Consider the following 21,518-nt stretch of genomic DNA (forward strand, 5'->3'; position numbering starts at 1 on the left):
TCATCCCTAGACTTGTATTTTGTAGTGAGAAGCACAAGAGAAAGAAGAGCCCATGGAAAAGTGACAGCAGGAAATGTGAACTAAAAAAAAAGGGAGTAGATTCATTTTGTAGGAGAAAGCAAGACATTATTATGAAAAGAACGGCATAAAACAGAGAGAGGAAAGTGAAACTAAACTTAGGACTAAACTAAACTTCTGTCCTAAGTTTACAGAAATTTATCTGTTTACACACTCCACTATAAATTTTTTTGATGCAATTGTTTCCATCTATAGAAGACTTTCTTACACCAGTGAAAATAGTATAGCTAGTGGCATGTTTTGAATATATTATTGCTGGCTTGGGGTAGAAAATGAAATTATATCCTTTGAATTTTATTAGAAACCGGAGAAATCAAATCTTTGTTCATGCAGACTATCATGACACACTATCATGACTATCATTGACTATGCTGATACCTATCTGTGAAAAATTAATATAAAATTTTTATCATGGGATGTTTGGAAGTTTTATGAGAAATTACTTTTATTCATTTTTTTCTATCCATCATCTTTTGTCTCAGATAACTACATGTAGTTATCTAGCAAATAACTTTTCAAGTTTAAAAATAGATTTTAGATATCTTCACATATACAAAGGAAGTATTTTCATTTATCTCCAGACTGGTTAATTTTACAGGGAAAAATAATTTGGTTTTTGAGGTAGGTAATTTTGCATAAGCTTTCTGCAAATACATTCTCTTACATGTGTAAAACAGGAAGAAAATCCATTATATATGCAAAAGGATGATTAGTTATATAACAATTAGTTGTTATGGCAAAAACAAAACCCACATTTGTTCATAAACTTCTACGCAAGTTAAAAAAAAATCCTATTTATTTTGACCATGATTTTGCGCAGCTTCTATCACTTTAATTGAATCACAGGAATCTGTTAGAACTTGCCTTGAGCACATTTGGCACAGGAGGTCCTGAAAATTAGTCACATTGCATTTTTGGCGCAAAAAATGGAGATTTTTTTGTGTCAGAAGCACCTAATATACCTAATTTCTGAAGGACAGATAAGAGAAAGTTTACCAAATGTTTCAGATCCTTTGGAAGGTTCAGTTTGGATTTGATTTGCAGAGATGTGCAAAGCCTCAGAGTAAAGCCTTTTGCTTTTTCCAATCAATTTGCCTTCATAGAAAGAACTATGAAATTTTATGAGCATAACCTTAAAACATGCCACTTCTCTTTGGTAATTCTAAAGACAAGCATTGATTCATGGTAAAGTCTTGACAGAACAAAAAATTCATTTAATAATTCTTCATCTAGAGAGTTCTTCACTGTTCCAAGCAGAATAGAAATGGATGTTGTCCTGGTAAAGAGATCTCTATTTTCAAGGAGCAATAATGACATTGCCAACCATGATTTCTTACTGCTTGTTTAAAAAATGTAAGCAACTAAATTCTTTTTTTTCCTTGATCAGACAGATAGTCCAGTGTTTTTTTATTTATGCTACATCTGAAAAACACAAATAAAATGTTTTATGTGATGTAAATAAAAGAGAAATATTTTAATACTGTGAAGCCCACATAGCCACCAAGGTTAACATTCACGTTTGAAACTTCTGTAATGTAGAATTCAGATTTGTGGTTTTAGTTAATGGTTTAGGAAAGCTGGACTGTAATGAAGGGCTCTTACAGAGCCAGACACTAACAATAGATTTATTTTTCCTTTAAATGCAATCTAGTGCGGGCAATCTTGTGCTTCCAGTGTCTGTGAAACCAATTGAAGAGAGAGACTTCATTGTGTCATGAGATTGTACTTCGCTCTGCTTTGGGCCATTTTAGACTCACTTATAAATGTGTAAAAAAAAAAAAAGAAAAAGAAAAAGAAAAAGAAAAAGAAAAAGAAAAAGAAAAAGAAAAAGAAATGTGATATATATATAATATAAATCATACTAACAAGCAAAATAGAGGCAAAGCTGAAAATAGTAGGTGAATAGGATTCTTTATGAATGTTTTTTTTCTCCTAAAAATTGATAACATTATTTGCAGTAATTTGTTCCCTTTCAATTAGATTTGTATCATAGTTCCCTGGCCCAAAGAAATTAAAAATCCCTCTGTTTGAAAATGGTCCAGATTTTAAATTAACCTGCATCTTAAAAGTAGTATACTTACAACTAGCTTGACTTGAGTCCTGTCAAAGCTTTGGATCACTCATCATTTTTAACGATGATATTTTGCTCATAGTATATTCTCATTGCCCAAATTGGGTGAGATGAGAAACATCCATCAGCTGAAAAAATATGATACTTGTCATGTTATCCAAAATATTACTGTTTACTACACCACTGTCTTCCTTTAATCAAAATTCCCTGTGGGACCTTGGGAGTTATGCTGAAAAGTTAGTGGCATACTTTTATGATAAATATCTAAAAAGCATTTAAAGTAGAGAGACAATAATTATCATTTTAGCTACAACCACAATCAGAAAAAGAAAAGACTACTTAAAATGCCTAAAACACATTTACCTGTGAGATCAGAGCAATTTAAAATCTCTCATGTAATAATGTCTGCTTTATTGTCTACGGAACATTTTAATAAAATGTGAAATGAAATTAAATAGAATCATTTCCCATAATAGCTTCCTATCATATGGTAACAACCTGCCTGCTTACTACTGCCTAATCAGTTACTGAACCTTGCACTGCACTTTTATGGTGCTTCCCTGCTGGGTCTATTGCCCACTTAGGAATATGAAATCATGTTATGTTTTTTTATTGCTCTCAGCCAGCCTACCTCTCTTTTCTCCAGTAGACTGTTTTGCACAGTATCACAGCAATATCACATCAGATCTCTGAAGAACAAGCTCTTATTCTCTTTTTTAGCCTCTCTTCATTTGATCTAGGATACTTTGTACAAGTCCTTGTGCTTCTTTATAGTGTTTTTTTTTATATCCTGCACAAATGCTTTGGCTACCCAAACTGTTTGAAAGAAGGCATTGAATTTGAAATTCAAATTTGGAACAGGGTAAATTCTGTGCTTCAGGGGTAGTGCTCTGTATCAATCCTTCCAAGACAAGTCCATGGCCTTGGGGATGACTTTGTCCAAGACTTCTAGATTCCTGGCTGCATAGAAGAAAGAGAAAAGAACTTCCAACTAAGCTGAAAGTATACAAAACTACTTCCTAAGTTTCCACAAGAATAGTCTTGCTTTCAGTCACTGTACATATGCTCCCTCATTTAACACAGGGAAGCATTAATGATATTTCATTTTTTTTAAAACTACTATTTTTCATTAAATTGTAGCAGCATTGAAGAATATGCTGGGATTGTTTGATTTTATGCAATCTTACACTATTGTGATTCAACTGTTAATTTTTAAGTTAATGAAAATGGTTCAATAGCTTAACTTCTGTTCAGTGTTGTGTAGATACTGTTTATATATTAGTTCATATTTCTGTGGCTTAGTTGCACATCTGTAAAATATTTCTTTTCCTTGTTGATTATAAGTTCTGCAAGAACTAAATTGCCCTACTAGTTTTTTGTAACCAAAAGACAAGAGGATATTAAAAAAGGTGATTTCAGGTGGGAAACTCATAACAGTTGAAGCTTCAAAGCACTTTGAATCACTATAGCTATGGCCTCATATTTTCTTTTTTGTGCCTTCAGGGATTTTCCTCCAAACTTGGACTTTTTCATATTTGTAACCTTGCACAATTCTCTTCTATTTGTCAGAAGACAAGTAACTGAATAAGAATAACACAGGAAATACAATTTCTCCTTGTTTTTAGATTAACTGTAGAAGACTGCACATATAGACTATATTTCATTACCTAAAAGCTGAGCAAAAACTATCCCTCTGACATTTGAAATCTAACTTCTCTGAGTGTAGAATTTAAAGTATTCTAAAACTTGAGGTCTTAACTCACGTTTCAGTCTATTACTATAAGCCTAGAATAGAGAACAAAGTTTTGATCAGTAGTTTTTCTATCAGAACAGTAATCCTGATCAATAAGAGAAAATGTCTCAGTAAATTTAAAAATAAAAATTGAAAATGTATTTTTTCAGGGCCACTTTCATTCTTTGATAATTATTCCTATTATTTTGAAAATATAACTCTTGAAAACGTAGCATATTTGTGTTTAATAGCAACAAACCAAGAAAAAACAAGCCCTCTTAGTTGATGTTGCAAGAAAGAATATTATGTCTTCAACAAAATTTGACAAAGAGGTCAGGCAGAAATAATCTTTGTTAGCAAACTGATCATGTAAATTTTTTTTGTCTATTGATAGCAGAATGTAAGAATGCAAAAAATCATCTGTATATGACAACAGACCATATATAGGCATAAATTTTGGTTTAAGCAAGAGTAAATTTTATCCAGATAAATCTACTGTACCTGCTCCCATTTCAGTGAATGGTAAAACTATTTATTGTCATATTAGCAGGATATGGATATGGAGCCTCACATCTTAAATGCAATTGTAGTAGTCAGTCATTTCCTAAGGCCTTAGGAGAAATAGTGGAAGGGTTCCATTGACAGAAAGACACTGCTTGACTCGTCATAAAACAGATTTTGCAGAGTAGAAAGCAACTTCCCATTTTCACCACAGATTAGCTGAAATACAAACATTCACAAGAAAGGCAAAAGAGCAACAAAAAGGGAATCTTCTGTCTGTTTAGCATGAAACATATGGGCTGGGTTAAAAATTTAGGAAAGAATTGCAGAGCACTGCTCTAGCTGAAGGTAAGAATGTTTTCATTAAATCACCTGTAATTTAGTTGCAGACGATGGAGGGTTTTTTTGCGTGTTCTTGACTAATCTTTCAGTTTACAAGTAAACAATAGAATAAAATGAAGTTATAAGAAAATATTTCCATTTAGGTTAATATAAAAAGATATTTATGCTTTCTCTTATGTGGCCTTTTATCAATATAAAGCAGTTGACTCAGTGTTAGAAATAAATATCTAGAAGGATCAGCCCTAACAAAGCTTGCCTTGACTCTAGAAAAAAGGAAGTTTGAAAAGCAGCAATGGAGACTTGCTTAAAGATATTTTGTTTTTTAATCTGACTTTCAGAGATTTTATTTAAGGAGTTATCTTGAATAAGACCCTATGTACATGTGCAAGTGTGTACACACTGTACCTCTACATGTATGGGTATATACATGTATATTAACGTGTTCAGTTGAATCATCATGTCTCTTGAAAGTGCTGTCTCTGAAGAATAGAGCCCATAAATATTGACCAATTGAAGTTCCTGCCATAACCAGATTATACAAGAAATTATCAAACACTCATAAACCCCCATGCAGCAGATGTTAAAATTATGTGGAAAAAGAATTACATGAAATAAAATAATGATTCTACTTCATTCTGCATTGACAAGCATTTTACTTCATCACTGTCTGCAGCTTCCTGAGGAGGAGAAATAAAAAGGGAAGTGCTGATCTCCTCTCCCTGAAATTCAGTGATAGGATCCAAGGGAATAGTTCAAAGACACATCAATGCAGATTTGGTACAGGCATCCAGGATTAATTAGGAAATCTTTCATAGGCATGGAACAAACTTTTTAAATGTAGGCTCTTGCTTGAGTCTGTTCTAACTACTCAAAGTGTAAAATCTTTGAATAAAAATCCTTTTCTAGAGCAAGTCCACAAATCACCTTACAAATTGAACTGGTTACTGCCTAGAGGTACATGTGACATGTTTTCAGATGCAGGGAAGAGCCTTTGGGATTGCCAAAGGTTTATTATCACATATGAAGGTACAGGAGCAGAGGTGGAAAAATGGAGGGATGAGGGTTGTTTTTGTCATGAAAAAGCATAGGAAAATAGACAGCAAGAGAATGAAAGTGTTTGAAGGTATGTGAAAAGAGGCTGGGCAGTGTGTTTGTGGGGCCATGCCCTGTACTGCTCAGCATGGTCCTGTTTCCTCAGATGTGGTCTGTCCTTTGAGTGCATATATGTGTGTCTATACCTGGGGAGGGGGTGAGGGTGGGTGGTGTATATATATATATATATATATATATATATATATATATATATATGTATGTATGTATGTATGTATGTATGTATGTATGTATGTATGTATGTATATATGCGAAAATATGGTTCCATCCAGCATACAGCTTTGGACATTCTGAGTATTTCCTGGTTGAAGTGGTTCTGCCCATGAGTATGTTTGTGTCAGTACCAGCCGTGGATGTGGAACCACAGGTCATGGTGTTCCCAGCAGCTGGAGAGACTGCAGTGCCTGCAGGTCATCTGTGTGCCTGCATCTATGCAGGAAATTGCTCCTAATGAGCATGTATCTCTGCATTGCAGCCTCCAGTCATGCAAGTTGTCCCATCACATCCCTGTGATCCTAGCAACATCCCCACAAACTGCAGAAAGTAACCCTGTTACTCCACACAGGTATCTAATTCCTGATGTTTATGCCCAATGCTGCACATACTGGCATATGGACACTTCAGAGACCAGCATGCTAATGCCTGGGAAAGGGTCTGGGTGTTTTTCCCATAAAGGTGCCGGGTAGGTTTGTCCTTGCTTACATGCAAATTCTTGAGGTTACTCTGTATAAGACCTCTTTTCTTGATAGTATTATAATTTTTTGTCAAATCACTCCTTATCCTTTGCTCATCAGTTCTGTCCATCAATGCCTCACAAGAATGCTGGTAACTCTCTCCCTCCCCTCCTACACATGCACTTCATATCCAAAAATACCCATGTGTGTGTGTATATATATATAGGGATATGTATGGATATATATATGGAGATATATATAAATATATATATGGATATGTACCTATGCACATATATGGACACACACTATACGTGTGCATGTACATAAACATATACATAGACATACACATTTATGTCTGAATATGTGTATTTTCTACTAATGAGCTTTCATCCTGATCAACCAAAGAGGGAAATAAGTTGTTAGTCTTGTTCATGTTTGTGAGGTGGTTATAATCACTAAGCATATGGTACATGTAGATCAATGTAGGCATATACATACACTTATAATGTGTAATATGTGAGTGTGCTTTTCTGGGCTACCTAATCAGCTTTGCTCCTTGTTGGACTTGCAAACATGCAGATCTGAAGGGTATCAGACTACTAAATTAGGCAACACATAATAAACAAAGAAACACTTAACAAAATTGTAGATTTTAGACTTTTGCTATCATCTGATAATGAATGTAAGTCTGTTTCAGCACAGTAGGGCTTGTACTCTTGAAAACTCATTTGTTCACAGATTAGGACTGTGCCTGGTGAATATTATTCTGAATTTCACATCTCTGGTTGATAATTGTACTTCCAGGCTCAAAATAATAAATTTTTTAGTCATGTACTAGTCTGAAATTCACTGAATTTTACTTTAAAGGATCCAGAACTCTGACTCAACCAGATCTCAATCTACATGATAGCGACATTTTCAATTATTTTAGGAACTTAATGGTTTGTGTACTCAAGGCAGGGAATAGAAGCATGAGTTTATTGAATTTCGGTTCCAGAATGTGAGCTTTTCTCTCTTTAGTCTGTATAACTCTGTGTGAACTTAATGCTGAAATCCCCTTCCTGACAATGACGTGTCTTCCCTGATTAGCTGTTCCTTGGTTATTGCAAAGTCACTTGGACTGTTGTCTATGACTTATTGATACAAAAAGGTATTAATGAATGGAAAACATCAAATCCTACAGTCTGAGAAGCAAAACAACACAGAAGTCTATGGTAAGCTAGAGAGAGAATACAGCTCAGAAGTCATTTTAGAAAGTACCCCGACTAAGGCAGCAATAAGCTTACAGTACAGAGAGTCTAGATTTAATTTCAAATGTAAAACAATTATACCTTCTTAGAAGATGGCTACCATCATCACAAAGAAGTAAATTCTAGAATCATAGCTTGTCTGTGGAGAAAGTTCATAGTTTGTTTACTTTATAGGATTTTCTGTCTCATGTTAAGCTTTTATTATTGTTCACTATTCAGAAAGAGAAATCTTCACCAGAAGGTAAATAGGGACTGAGGAGAGAGGAAAGCTATAGAAGAAAGTTGTTTTTTAATTTATTTTTTTTTTAAATTTAAGCACACTAGTTTTTAAATCAGTGTAAAATATCTTTACCTCGTTTTCTTGCATTTTGGGATTTTTAAAGTGCTATCCGTCTAATGTTAGGGTATCTCATTACCCTATTAGCAGAGAGGAGGATTTACCATTTCTTCAACACATGACAAATGGAAACAATAGACAGCACAAGTGTTAGACTGGGGATATTCTGATAAGAAATTTGGGCCTTCTCTGAAACTTCTTCCATGGTATTTACTTGCACTGGCTCAAATATGAAATGTTAGTAGTCAATGGAAAAAAAGAAAAACCCAACACCTTTTTTCATCACTGAGACAGAGAGGTGCTTTTTTACCTCAATTTCTCAGAAGATAATGTCTTCAACTCTCCTATTATCATATCTATCTCCTGCCCAAAGGAAGGATATGCTCAATGAGAAAACTTTGAATAGTATACATAATGCATGTTTCTAGAGCTTATTCTTTCATAAAATCTCAAAGCACTTCTCATGTTTTCCAACTTGGATCATTTAGTCATTGTCACTTTTTTTGAATTTCACTAAAATCAAAACTGTCTGAGAAATGGACAATGATGTCAAGATTATAGAGGAATCTCAAGAAAGAAGCTGGGAATGCCATGCCCTTAGTAAGTGAAATTTCATTTTGTGTTCCCCCAAGCAGTGCAATAGGAAATGTCAGAGACATTAGCAATGCCTTATTAATATCCATGGAGTACATTTCATATTTTCTGAGTGCATTAAACATTTAACCGATGCTCTTTTTTACATGAAAAGCCACTGCAGACAAAGCAGTAAGTCTCAAATTTTCAAGAACTATATGGTGTGGGAGACAGCATAGAGCTAGAAAAGCTTTTGTGTTTGAAATTACAGTGTACATGCTGGAATCAGATAGTATTTGAGGAAATTTTACAGCATCTGTTTATCCTGAAGAAAATCAGAAGTGATAGCTCTTTTTTTCAGGCTGCAAGTCTTAGTATAGAGATTTTTCTGGCATACGGAATTATCCTTGCATGTATGATACCTCTGTGAAAAAGAAGGGGAATAGAAAAACAGTAAGGAAGGAAGGGAGGAAGAGACGCAAGGAGAAGGGAAGAAGGGAACTGAAAGGATAGGAGACAAAAATCCAGTATTTAACCATATCACTAATTTTCTTTCTCTTAGAACATTCGTATTCTAGCTATTAATTAGTTTTTCTGGTTAACACAAGATTTTAAACAAGCCTACTTTAACAAAATTTAGTGTCTTTTGTCTTAAGAAAGAGAGGTTCACACACATTGCATGTGAAGTCTGAAGCAAGAGGTGGTCAAGAGTATACATTTATAGAGAAGGCAAGTTTCTTCTGCTGCTGTATTTTCTGTCTCCCTCCTCACCATGTCTTTTGTGGGGGAGAAGGTTTATTCCAATTGTAATCACTCCCAGACAAAACCCAACTCTAAAAAATGGCCTTACATTTGCAATGAGTGCTGATCCACTCATTATTTATGGGATAAATATCCCATTACAATTGATAATCTCTAAAGTGATTTAGCTATATTGCTCATAGATATGCCACTTTGTCTCTCAGTATGGAGAAATAATATCTGCACAAAATGCAGATTACCCACAGGAAATCGGGTAATCCGTCCAGTGTCAGTTACTTGCCCATTTCTGTGGATTAATTAATTAATTGTGGAATAATTAAATTAATTAATCTTTGGATTGAATGAAATGAGAATTTTATGCATAATTTCTTGGAATGAGTCATGAAGTATTCCAGTGACCTGAAAAAAATATATTTTGCTGACATACACTCTATGCAGATGTGCAGATGCTGAGTGATCTGTGAGCCCTCAGACTCTTCTTGATGTGGAATGAAAGCATCTAAAAGTCTTTGAAGAAGTATCTTTAAAAATGTGTTTTCCTAAAAAATGCCAAAATTGTGTCAAAAATCACGATATGGCAGATTTGTTAATTAATAAATTAATTAAAAGAAAACATGCAGAGAAAAAAGAAAATACTACCATCACTCTATATCCATTTCTGTGACTCTAGTTTCAAAATTTACTGTGGCTTTTTACCCTGATCTCTCTGCTTTCTACTTTATTATAAGTTCAAGAAGTTCTGTATACTCAGTCATCAGGCATTTCTATGCAATGAAATATACTTGTCAGACCATACCCACAATCACTTTAGTGAAATCTCTGTCAGCTTGTTATCTCAGTCATTGTCTTTCCACATCCAGAATTCAATGAGGAATCTGCAGCAATAGTTTATCTTTACCATAACCTATGATTTAGCATACAACATACAACAAAATATCAAGCTCAAATTTTTAGCTCAACACGTCTGTTTTTCATCACCCTTACTTTTCATAACCTGACTCATCTAGTAAACTAGACAAAATAAGACTTTTTTTTTCTCAGAAGATTGTCTTAAGTGCTGATGGCTCTCTTGCCTAGCATTCTACAAATGCTAATAATTTAAAAAAATTATTTAGTGTTTTTTTTCCTCAAAGTGTTCGTTTAAAAAAATGATTTATGTGTGTAATAGACCATAGCCTAGAATCTTGAGGCCTTAGAAAAAAGCCACTTCCTAAAATCAGATTACAAATCAGTTAGGTATGTTGCAGAAATATAGAGTGCTACCTTGACCTTCATGGATTTACTGTTGCTCCTATCTATTGCTCTCTGGAGTTTGCATTCATTTACAAAAATCAAAATAATATCTTTGTAACTAATATGGAGAAAGGAAAATAAAATGAGCTTGAAGAACAACATTTTCACTTTTCAGTCTAATGAGGCATCTCTCTCTTTTTGTCTTTGTCTGGATATACATGATTAGTGGTGAGAGAGAGATGTCAATAGTTAAAATTTTGTGTAACTGTGGAGGTAGCATGTATCCACATACATGTAGGGAGTCTTACAAACTGTTACATTATAACAGAAAAATAAAAATAATTATTTAAAAATTTGAATTGTTGGCTTATGAACTGAAATTCAAAATTACATAGCTTGCAGCACTTCTATTTAATCTTGTTTCATCAAACTTGCAGATCATTGATTGAAGTTGTTCCAAATAGCATTATATTTCTGATTCTGTGACAGTTAGGGCTTACATCAATGCACAGTAAATTTATATATGAGTTAGATGGAAGAAAAAGTATACATGGTTTTCTCATTCTTTTCATGGAGAGAAAGTAAATATAAAATATGTGTATGCATATGTTTCATGGAACTTGTAAGCTAATAAAACTCTGAAATTCTGAACCACACTTCAGAGTCATCATAGAACTTATAAAGCTAATAAAACTTGTAAGCTTGTAAGCTTACAAGAACTTGTAAGCTAATAAAACTCTGAAATTCTGAACCACACTTCAGAGTCATCATAGAACTTATAAAGAGATTTTTTTCCTAAAATACACCAACCAAAAAGCACAGGCAAAACCAAGGCAAATAGTTTCTGAATCAAATGCTTTGAATGATAGGAAAGTGAAATAGAAAAAAATAAAAGGAAACAATCAAGAGTATCAAATAAGTACAACTGACATCTACAAAACTTGAAATGAAAATATTTTTATTTGATACCTATCATTGTATTTTATACCTCTCATTGTATTAGTCAATGCATTCCTTTATTTGTGGCTGGTTTCTGTGTTGTTTTTTTTTTCCATCTCACATTCTCAGTTCAGTATTTTCTGAGTATGAAAATGAAAAAAGAAATAAAAATAGCCAAACTGTACATTATTTTATGTTTGGCTATGGCAAAATACTAGATTTTTATTACTGAAAACATAGAAATACACATGAGAGAGAGCATGCTGGTTGTCTTTGCAACCTCTAAAATTTCTGTCTTGGATTTGCATATGCAACCTCAATCTTTCATCCTAGAAAGTGGCTTTTCTTAAAGACAGTTTATAGTCTTTATTGCTATTAATATCCATACAATCTTCCTACTGAAGTATCTGATAAAGTCAAGTCAGCTAGAATGGTACTTAAACATCTTCACAGAATATGAGATCTCAGTCAGAACCAAAAAGATGTGTGTTTTTCTTGATCTTCAGTCTGGTACTTTTCACCCAAAAAAAAAAAGCCCAGCTGAACGAAAACAAACAAAAACCCCACCTCAACAGCTTTTCTTGCCCTTCTAACTTCAGAATGACTCATAAGGAGGAAAGAAACCAAGGTCAACTTGCTAAGGGCACACACATAATAGCTCTGGGTGTAAGAGAAGAATGGAATTGCAAGGACTGAATTTTGTTTCTCATCTTCTGCCAGACTGTTTGTTGGCCTGCTAGTATAGCGGTTGCTATGTGCATGCCACATGTGATGCTGCCCAGAAAGTGAAGTGGATCTCGAGAAAGATGTTTTCTTTAAAAATGCCTCACTAAATTCACATGAAATAAGCTCTGGGGAAGAGGATAGGGAAATACAGGGGGCATAGATCAAGCAAGTGTATAGAGCCTGTAGCATCAACAGATATTAGGAGAGCATAGTAAACAGGGTAGAAAACAGACACAGAAAAGGAATTGGAATGGGCAGAGTGTGTGAAGTTTTCCGCAAGTCGAGGAAAATATCATTATTGTTAGAATTGCTAGAAGCAAGATCAGAGGGAAAAACAACATTGCAACCATTTAATTGATAGAGGGGAGTCTTGTTTTCAGGTTTCGACTTCCAATCTGTCTCACTACCAGATCTGAACTTTATCCTGTATGAAATGTTTCTGTCCCCTTATTTGCTTTCTATGATGTATGGCTTTAGAAATCTTCTAAATTTTTCAACTCTGCTTACTTATGGAAAAAACAAAACAGAACAACAAAACAAAAAATCAAAACCCCAAACTCCCACAAAAAAACCAATTACCCAAACCCAAACAAATAAAAAAAATAAAAAAGAAAGAAAGAAAAAAAAAGAAAGTGCTTTATCTAAAATTTCTGGAAAACTTGAGATCCCACTCAGTATCAAATAGTTGGCAAATCCTTACCGTTGGTTCACCTGTGAGGCTGAGCACAAAGTCAATTTTCCACTTTTAATAGATATGCCCTAAAAAGAGACATGCTACTAGAAAACATGAATGAACGGCAGTTTAATTATCTCTAAAAATGGCAGCATATTTCCTTCACTGCAAATGTTCTTCAATGCTCTGTTGGCATTTTTCATGGTAGAATTTTTTTAGGATCACAAAAATGACCATGTCAAGCCAGTGCAAAGGTCCCTTTCTCCATTGTTGTACCTCCAGCAACATCCAAGAAGAAAAGTAGAGTCAAATCTGCCGTATGTTTGTTATTTAGTTGGCATGTACTACTGGGCAAGTTTTACTGTCCACAGAGGCAGGAATTTCTGGAGTTGTTTAATGAGAAAATGACATCACAAAATTCTAGAGGAACTTATGCAATTAAGAAATCAATGCAACAGCTTATACATTTTACTATATTTTATTAATTAGGATTTAAATGTATAATTATTTCTTTTTCTTCCACAAACAACAGATAATAGGATAATAAAATATTCCCCTACAATAATACATGCCTTAAGGTACCATTTGCTTAAACCATTTTCTTAGCCTCATACTAGCACAGCAATCAGCATTTTATTGTTCTTGTTATGTCATGCATTATTCTTTTTGATTTTGTTTAATATATGAGTTGTGCGCTGCGCAACTGGAGTTTTACCTGAAGTTATTATCTGGGTGGGCTTTTTGTTCCGAGTCATAGCATCTAAGTTGGCTGATGATCCAGTAAAGTAAAAATAATATTTTAACAATATAAAAAGGTGCAGAGAGAAAGAATCATATTATATGGAGGGGAAAAATGAAAATGTAGCCAAAAAAAAAAAAAAAAAGATCAGTCAAGACTATGTCCACAATAAATTTAAATTAAAATATACTACTGCTCCTCATCCATTTCACCCTTGGCCTTTCATTCATAGGTAGAACCTTAAATATAGAGAAAATAGAAGACTACTAGAAAAGATATCAGTAAGAATGCCCATCAGTAGCAGATATTAAGTGCAAGGCAATTGTGTTTTGTGTTGGCTACAGAGAAGCTGATGAAAAAAATTGAATATGTATCATGATGTCTCTTTCATCTATAAAAATATCAGCTCAGAGGTTACGCTTCATTAACTTCAAATGTAGCATGAATAATAAAGGAAGAAGGCACAGCATTCCTTTGATACATTGTGTGAAAGCTTATCATTCCCTCTTTCAAGTGACAGTTTATTAAATAAGGTGAATAATAGAAAATATTCAGACTAGATCCAAATCATAGTTGAACACTCTCTGCCTGATTACAAAGTAAATATAACAGTTCTGCAACTCCATTTTGTGAGATTAGGAAATAAATGGGATAAGACATATGGAGCTCCCTGCAGTGAGCTCACTCAAACATTTTCTGCTTTAAAACATTGATAAAATAATAAAAAAAAAGTTAAAAAATTTGCCTTGGCAAGAGGCACAAGGAGTCTCCACCTCCTTGTTGGACACAAGGAACCATATGGAGAGTAAAGAATAAATACATATAGTAACTTACCAGTTTTTACAAACCCTTTGCAATATATGCCACTACAGGCAGGTGCTAGTAAGCCATTTTCATAGTCTCAGTAAATTGCAATGCATTTGCGTAAATTTCAATTGATTAACTGTGCCGAATACTGTAAAAAAGAGAACTGTTAGTTAAGATCACTTTTGAACCACATCCATTCTTAGACATAGATTAAATTTCATTGGTAATTTCTTTATGTAAGTAGAAATAGTAGTGTTTCATCAGTTTTTCTTTAGAATCTTTGTCATGATTCTCTTTAGAAAGACACAGTCATGAACACATCCAAAAGAAATTGTAAACAATTTCCAAGATCTCTTTGGATCACTGTTTAATCATCAGTATTCCTTTGAGGTGGGAGGTTAGGATTTCCTAAATTATTCAAATAGTCAATACTGAAAAGAGGAATAGAAAAAAAACCCATGTAAAGAAAAGCTGTGGAAAGTGGTAATTTATATTTATTAAAAGAATGAAACAATTTATTAATAAAATGAAACAAAAAAATTTCAAAATTGAAGAAAATAGCATTTTTGGGAAACAGATAAACAAGGAACATTCCCTAATATGAAAACATATTGCTTTATCCAAACCTGTGAATTAAAACAACTTCATATTTCATGTTGCAACCAGCTCATCTCTGCAGGTGTTTAAATAATTGCAAAATAGGAGAGATATGGTCCTTGAAAGTCAATATGAACAAAATTTGGCAGCTCTATTAATGAAAACAGATTTTCTGTTTGTTTGTTTTCAGTATTCTTCATGCAGAACACTAAGTCCATTTTGTTTCTGAAGACTGTGGTAGGCAAATGATTCATGTGTGAGTTAAGTAAACATAATGAAATTATGGATTATGATGTTAATGCTGCCACAACCACAACAGGAGCAGATCCCCTTTGGAGATCTATGGAGGTGCCAGCACCACCACATGCCATCACATGGGGTTTCAGAATTAGGACTGAGGAGGTTTTTTTTCCTTTGGCTGCTAAAGGACAGTAGCTAGTGCTTACTGCAATTTTATGTGATTAGGATGTTTTTTTCTTCTTCCACTGAGGCTATTCACAAGTTTCATGTAAAATCATATTTAAACTCACCTATATTAAAATGCTGATTTAAGATTTGATATGTAGTCCTAAAAAGGTGAAAATTTTCCACTAAGGAGTAGATAAACTGAATAAGACTGACCTGATCAGTCATTATCAATCTGCCTAAATATTACTGGTTGAATAAGAAATATGCATGAATAATATTACAAATAATGTTACCTAATGCAGACATCATTAGTATTAGAATATACAAAGAAAACAATTTATAAACAGACCCAAGACAAAATAGCAATTCACTGAGAGGGGAAACTGTATGGGGGGAAACTCACACGCAGAATAAAAGGCTAAGTGTGTTCATATTGCTTTTAAAATCTTATTTGACTCTAGTTTGTAGTGCTTAGTACTCAATGCCTTAGATATTTCTAACTGGGAATACAACTGTCTAAAGAAAGGAGCAATGCTCAAAAAGTGAAAATAAATATTTTTTATTAACCCATTTTGTTTAGTGTTTCATTATCTGAGAACTATATCTCTGTTCCATTTATCAGCAAGCAGCAGTTAGGCCCAATTGCCCTAAATCTTTAGTCTTTTAGGATAGATTTTGATACATGATCATTAAGTTTGGTGTCACAATGTGACGTTATGAAAATTCAGCTTTCTAGGCTTGAAATGACATTTCATTTCCCTGTATATGATAAATAATTTTTTAAACCCTAGAAAAGTCTGCTATTATTGTTCCACACAACCTCGGGGGAAACAATTTGGTCTAAGCAGTCACTGAAGCATCTGAGCAACCTGAGAACAGTAGAATGAAATATACACAAAGCAATTTTACCAGATTTTCTATCATTCTAAGGTTGAATCAACAATAAGTATAAAATAAGAGATTACCAGCAAAAAATACATATTCTCACAACTTGAAAATATACTGCATGTTCCTTGGATTTTATTTTAGGTGAATCCTTTTGAATATGCAGGCCTCCATTTCATTTTGTGTAAGGTTGAAATAGGATGACAAGATCTTTCAGAATGATGCAAATGGCCTGTCACCTGACGACCTGTTGATCTTCCTAAATTATATTAGCATAGCAGGGAGGCATGGCACAACTCCAGTTTTTGTCTGCACCCATGTTCTGTGTAGTGCTTTATATGCATGCTGAGGAAGCACAAAAGGGCCATCAGTTGCCTCACTTAAATTACAACACATGTAAAATTTTATTTCCTTCTTTTTTCAGGTTTAAACCATTTATTTTTTGGATGTATCTGTAGCAATTAATGTGATTTGCTATTTTTCTTCCTTGTTTTTGGCAAAATATGCGCAAACAGTAGAAGGTAGTAGGAAATTTGGCTCTCTGTTTTTATTCTTATGTTTGATGTTGCCACATGTCCATTGGTGTTGATTAAAATTTGCAAAAGAAGTTGTTGATTAATGGTTTACAGATACAAATTGATTTTGTGTCCAATAAAAATCCATTCTTTATAGACATACAAAGCCCTTAACATGAAAAAGATAATTTCTTTTTGTCATGCTATTGAGAGTAAAAGGCACCAGAAAGCAGACACAAACTGCTGTTTTCATTTTCCAAATGAGATCTTTCAGGATGTGTTCTGGTTTTTGCTCCACAGAAATCTCTGTTTATTACTGAAATAAATAATGGTTTCATTTTTTGTTCTTTTTGAGTTTATATGAAAGGTGTTCTTTCCCTTGAGAGAATAGACATATTTTCTAGTTACCATGAACAGTCATAAGAACTTGAATTATTGTGTTTTCATATTGCTTTTCATATGTCCGATGAAAAACACAACAGAACTTTGAGACTATGAAATCTAGGTATATGCATAGCAATTGTATAATTTGTAATCAGCAGAAAGGACTGGGAAAAGGAAAAATATATCATATGATTTAAATTTGCTCATGAGGAAAAAGGTTTTGTTAGAATTCATCAAGGAAAATGTACCCTCCACACTTCATGCTTCATCAGGCTAGAAATATAGTTGGAATTTAAAGCACAACATTCTTCTTCTTTTGGATCTACTAGGCTGATAAAGATGTGAATTTTATCCTTCTCTTCCTTCAGACTGGGAGACTAGCTGCTCTTCAATTTCTATACTGGTGCCTTTTGTTTTGATATTCCATATTACTTGTGGTGTTATAATATATATAAGTTATAATTTTTAAAATATCCAATTTGTCATCTAGACTGGCTGATATCAACCAGAAGTGCTAAGTTAAGTCCCAGAGAGAAATGCAGGGTTGCATGGCTGAGTTCACTGCACTGAGGAGCTGTTTCCTGCAGGAAGGAATGCTCTCTACGCACATATGCATGTGTGCACACAGTCAGCTGAAGATTCATTTTCCAGAGTCTAGGTCTTCCTTTTTCAAATAGTGAGATGGAATGATCAGTGATCCTCTGTTTATGACCTCATAAAGTTTATGACCAGGAAACTTGTAACAGCTGATCCAAGCCACATTTTAGTTCCATTTTTTCGTGTCTTCATAAGTTTGCTAGGAACAGTACTCTTTATGGAGTATGGCACTAGTGAGTACTAGTGAGTATTCTTTTATTCAAGGGTTCTCGAATACCTGTCCCTCTTGCATTTCCCTTAAGCAACAGACTCAGTACATTTCTTTGATATGCTGAAGAGCACACACTTGAGCACAAATTTGGCATCATGGGTGAAACACATTCTTTATTTTCATCTGTAGAAGCCTCCCATTAATTTCAAAGGTTCTAGAATGCCTTTTGATTTACTCATTTTTGTTCATTTGAGGACCCTAGCTATTTAACAAGCACAGAGAATAGTTTCAATGATATATGTCCTCTAAAGAGTTCTGTTTCAAAATAGGTAACATGGTAATTGGCTGCTGAAAAATGTTCTTTTTATACTGTATAATAAGGATCCTATCCTTGGCTGCAAACTTAATTAATGTATGGGACTTGGACTTCAAACAAAAACAGTGCTCACAAATAACTTCTCATTCTTACCAAAATAATTTTTTAATTTAAGCAAGTAAAGCATAAATCAGCTTAGCTGACATGGTGCAGACTCAACTGGGGTGTAATAGTTTTAAAGTAATGGTAGTTTCTAAATGCGGATATCATATAGGCTTGCAAATAATGTATGCTAATTAAACATTTTTTTTGTAATGTTGCCTTCTGTCTGGTCTGTTTTGGTGTCTTTTATCTTTAGTGTAGTCAACACATACTGCAAAGACCTGATTAACATAAGAAGAAATTGCAAGTATGGAAACAGGGTTTCCCAGAGGATTTTCTCCTCATTTCAGGAAATGCTTTTTAATCAAAGAGTAATGCCCAGTCTTCAAAATGGCTAATTAAAGCCAAGAAGATTGAGCAGTGAATACATTAATGTTGTAAATGCTTCTGTTATTTTGCTAAGTAATATCTGAGTAGGCCACTGAAGAGACTGCTAGGATTTTATTCTCAGAGAATAGGGTAGGCTGACTATGATATTTTCACAGAAAAGAAGCAGGTTTAATGCATCAGCTGATGAAAGGGCTGAATTAGAATGCAGAAGGGTCCAGACTGAATTCTGATCGAGGTCTTTTCTTTTATGTTTTTCACTTTACACAATGCACACAAACATTGACATATTTATACACACTGACATGCACATACAAAAGAGTTAACAATTGCTTTTGTAAATTGCAGAAGGATTTTCCAGGATGCATTATTGTCTCCTACACTCTTTCTAAGCACTGTCATACTATGCTGATTTTTCCCACAAAAAGTAAAGAGGGAAAAACCCTCCAAACCATCTGAACAGAGGGTATATATTTACTACAAATTCTTCTACTTTTTTTGTTCATATATAATTTTGTGCAGTATTAAATTGCCTTGTTCAAGTAGTTGTGCTGACTCTGAGTTTCCTTCAGTAATAAGGTCTTTTCATAGTTTCTGAATCTGCTGAAAAGAAAAAAAGAAAAAGAACAGTGCATATTTTCATGATCTTTTGTCTGGGGCATTGAGTTTTCTTTGATCCACAAGCTTTTCACAGTGAAAAAGAATACCAGAGAATTTAAAACACTGTAACAATCGCTGGCTACTTCAAATTGTCTATCACAATCTATTAGGAAGATTATTAAAGTGAGTCTCTTTTATTTCTGTGTGATTGCTCAAAAATACATTTATACTTAAAGACAATTACTCAGAATATCGAAGTACAAAAATGTTTTTACATGGAATTGTGGATGGAGTTGTTTGAGTGTAAGACTGCTATTAACCCCCTATTCACCTTAAAAAGGTGCTTGAAATCCCTGATATTGTTGCTGCAGCTTTCCTCCTGATGATTTTCTACCTCTGAGCAAGAAAACAGACAAACACTTAGAAAATGAGTGAAATCTTTGTGAATCTCTTTCTTTAATACCAGCCAGGTGAAAGACTGTGTGCACATGCAAATTGTATCACAATAGATGACCCTCAATCTAAAGTACAGATGCAAATGTTAGCACTGTTTTAAATTAATAGTGTTTAGGGTTTTTTCCCAAATGGAGCAATAAATTTTGTGAAACATATTCAGCTGTAATCGAACTTGTCTAAAGCAATGTTTCATTAAAAAAAGATACAAAATAGAACACAAAAATTAAATTTAAAAAAACCAAAAAAAACGTGTCATCACCTGTCATATGAGAAATGATATTTTAATTCCAAAAAAGAGCTGCTGAAGATTTCTTGGTAACATATTTATTTATATTTGGAAATTTTCTATGATCTCAGAACTTTAAGATGGAAATCCATAAGAGAAAAGGGTAAAAAGAAATCTATCTTCAGATCCCCAGATATCTCTCTCATTCAAGGTTATCAATAAACTACAGGGTTATTGTTAGCCTTACAGGCCCATTTTTCACCAACTTACACTAACAATCCTACATTTGCAGGAAATGAGGCATGTCAGATGTCACCATTTACAATGGAAATGACTGCCCTTGAAAATGTTGGCCAAAATGAGAAGTGATATTTTTAACTTGTTGTTCCTGTTAGCCTTATGACAACTGTCATCTTCCAGTAAGGTAACAGAAGAGCATTTTGTAAAGGTTTCTACACACAGTTAAAGACTTCGTCACCTCTGGGATTTCAACACCTGTTTAATTATTATAATAATCATATAATATTAATATTTTATGAACCATTTAAAATAATAACATATCTATACTGCCATTTATTATCATCATCATCATCATCATCGTGGTTTCCAATTATTATTCTGTTCTTATCCCAACCTATGGGTTTTTCCTTTTATGGTTCTCCTCTTTATCCCACTGGAAGTGGGGAATGAGGGACCAGCTTAACTAGTAGTGCCTAGGCATTGCCCTAGTTTTGCGGTTCTTACCCACTATTCCATGCCTCTAATTAATTAACCTTAAATTGATATCACAAAAAAAAAAACCCAAACAAACAGAAAACAAACCAAACAAACCCAAAACCCAAAATCAAACCAAAAAAACAACATGGGAAAATGTCATTAATAACCCAATTTTGCATTGGTTTAAATACCATCTCCAGCTGTGTGGTCTCACTCCATAGGCACCACCAAAGTGCTGAGCTTCCTCTCTGCTAGGACATCTCTCCAGTGGTACAGAGTGTGATGTACCAGCTGTGCTGGGACCTTGGCCCAGGCCCTCCATGACTGGGATCAGGAGCTGTACTTGAGCACCACCACAGCCTGGTTGTGCTGTTGACATACGCGGCCTTTCCAGCCCTAACCTCACCTGTCTGGCTGGAATACTTAGCTGGACCTCTCACTTTTCCAGATTCATGGGAATGGCCACTGTCAAGGACCTTGACAGTTCAACACATCAGGAGCCATACTTGCCCTACCCTGTCACCCCACTGGGGTCCTCCTCAGCTCTGCCACCCCCGGGAAACAGCTCTG

The sequence above is a fragment of the Molothrus aeneus genome, chromosome Z, assembly GCF_037042795.1.
Source record: "Molothrus aeneus isolate 106 chromosome Z, BPBGC_Maene_1.0, whole genome shotgun sequence".
NCBI classification, from domain to species: domain Eukaryota; kingdom Metazoa; phylum Chordata; class Aves; order Passeriformes; family Icteridae; genus Molothrus; species Molothrus aeneus.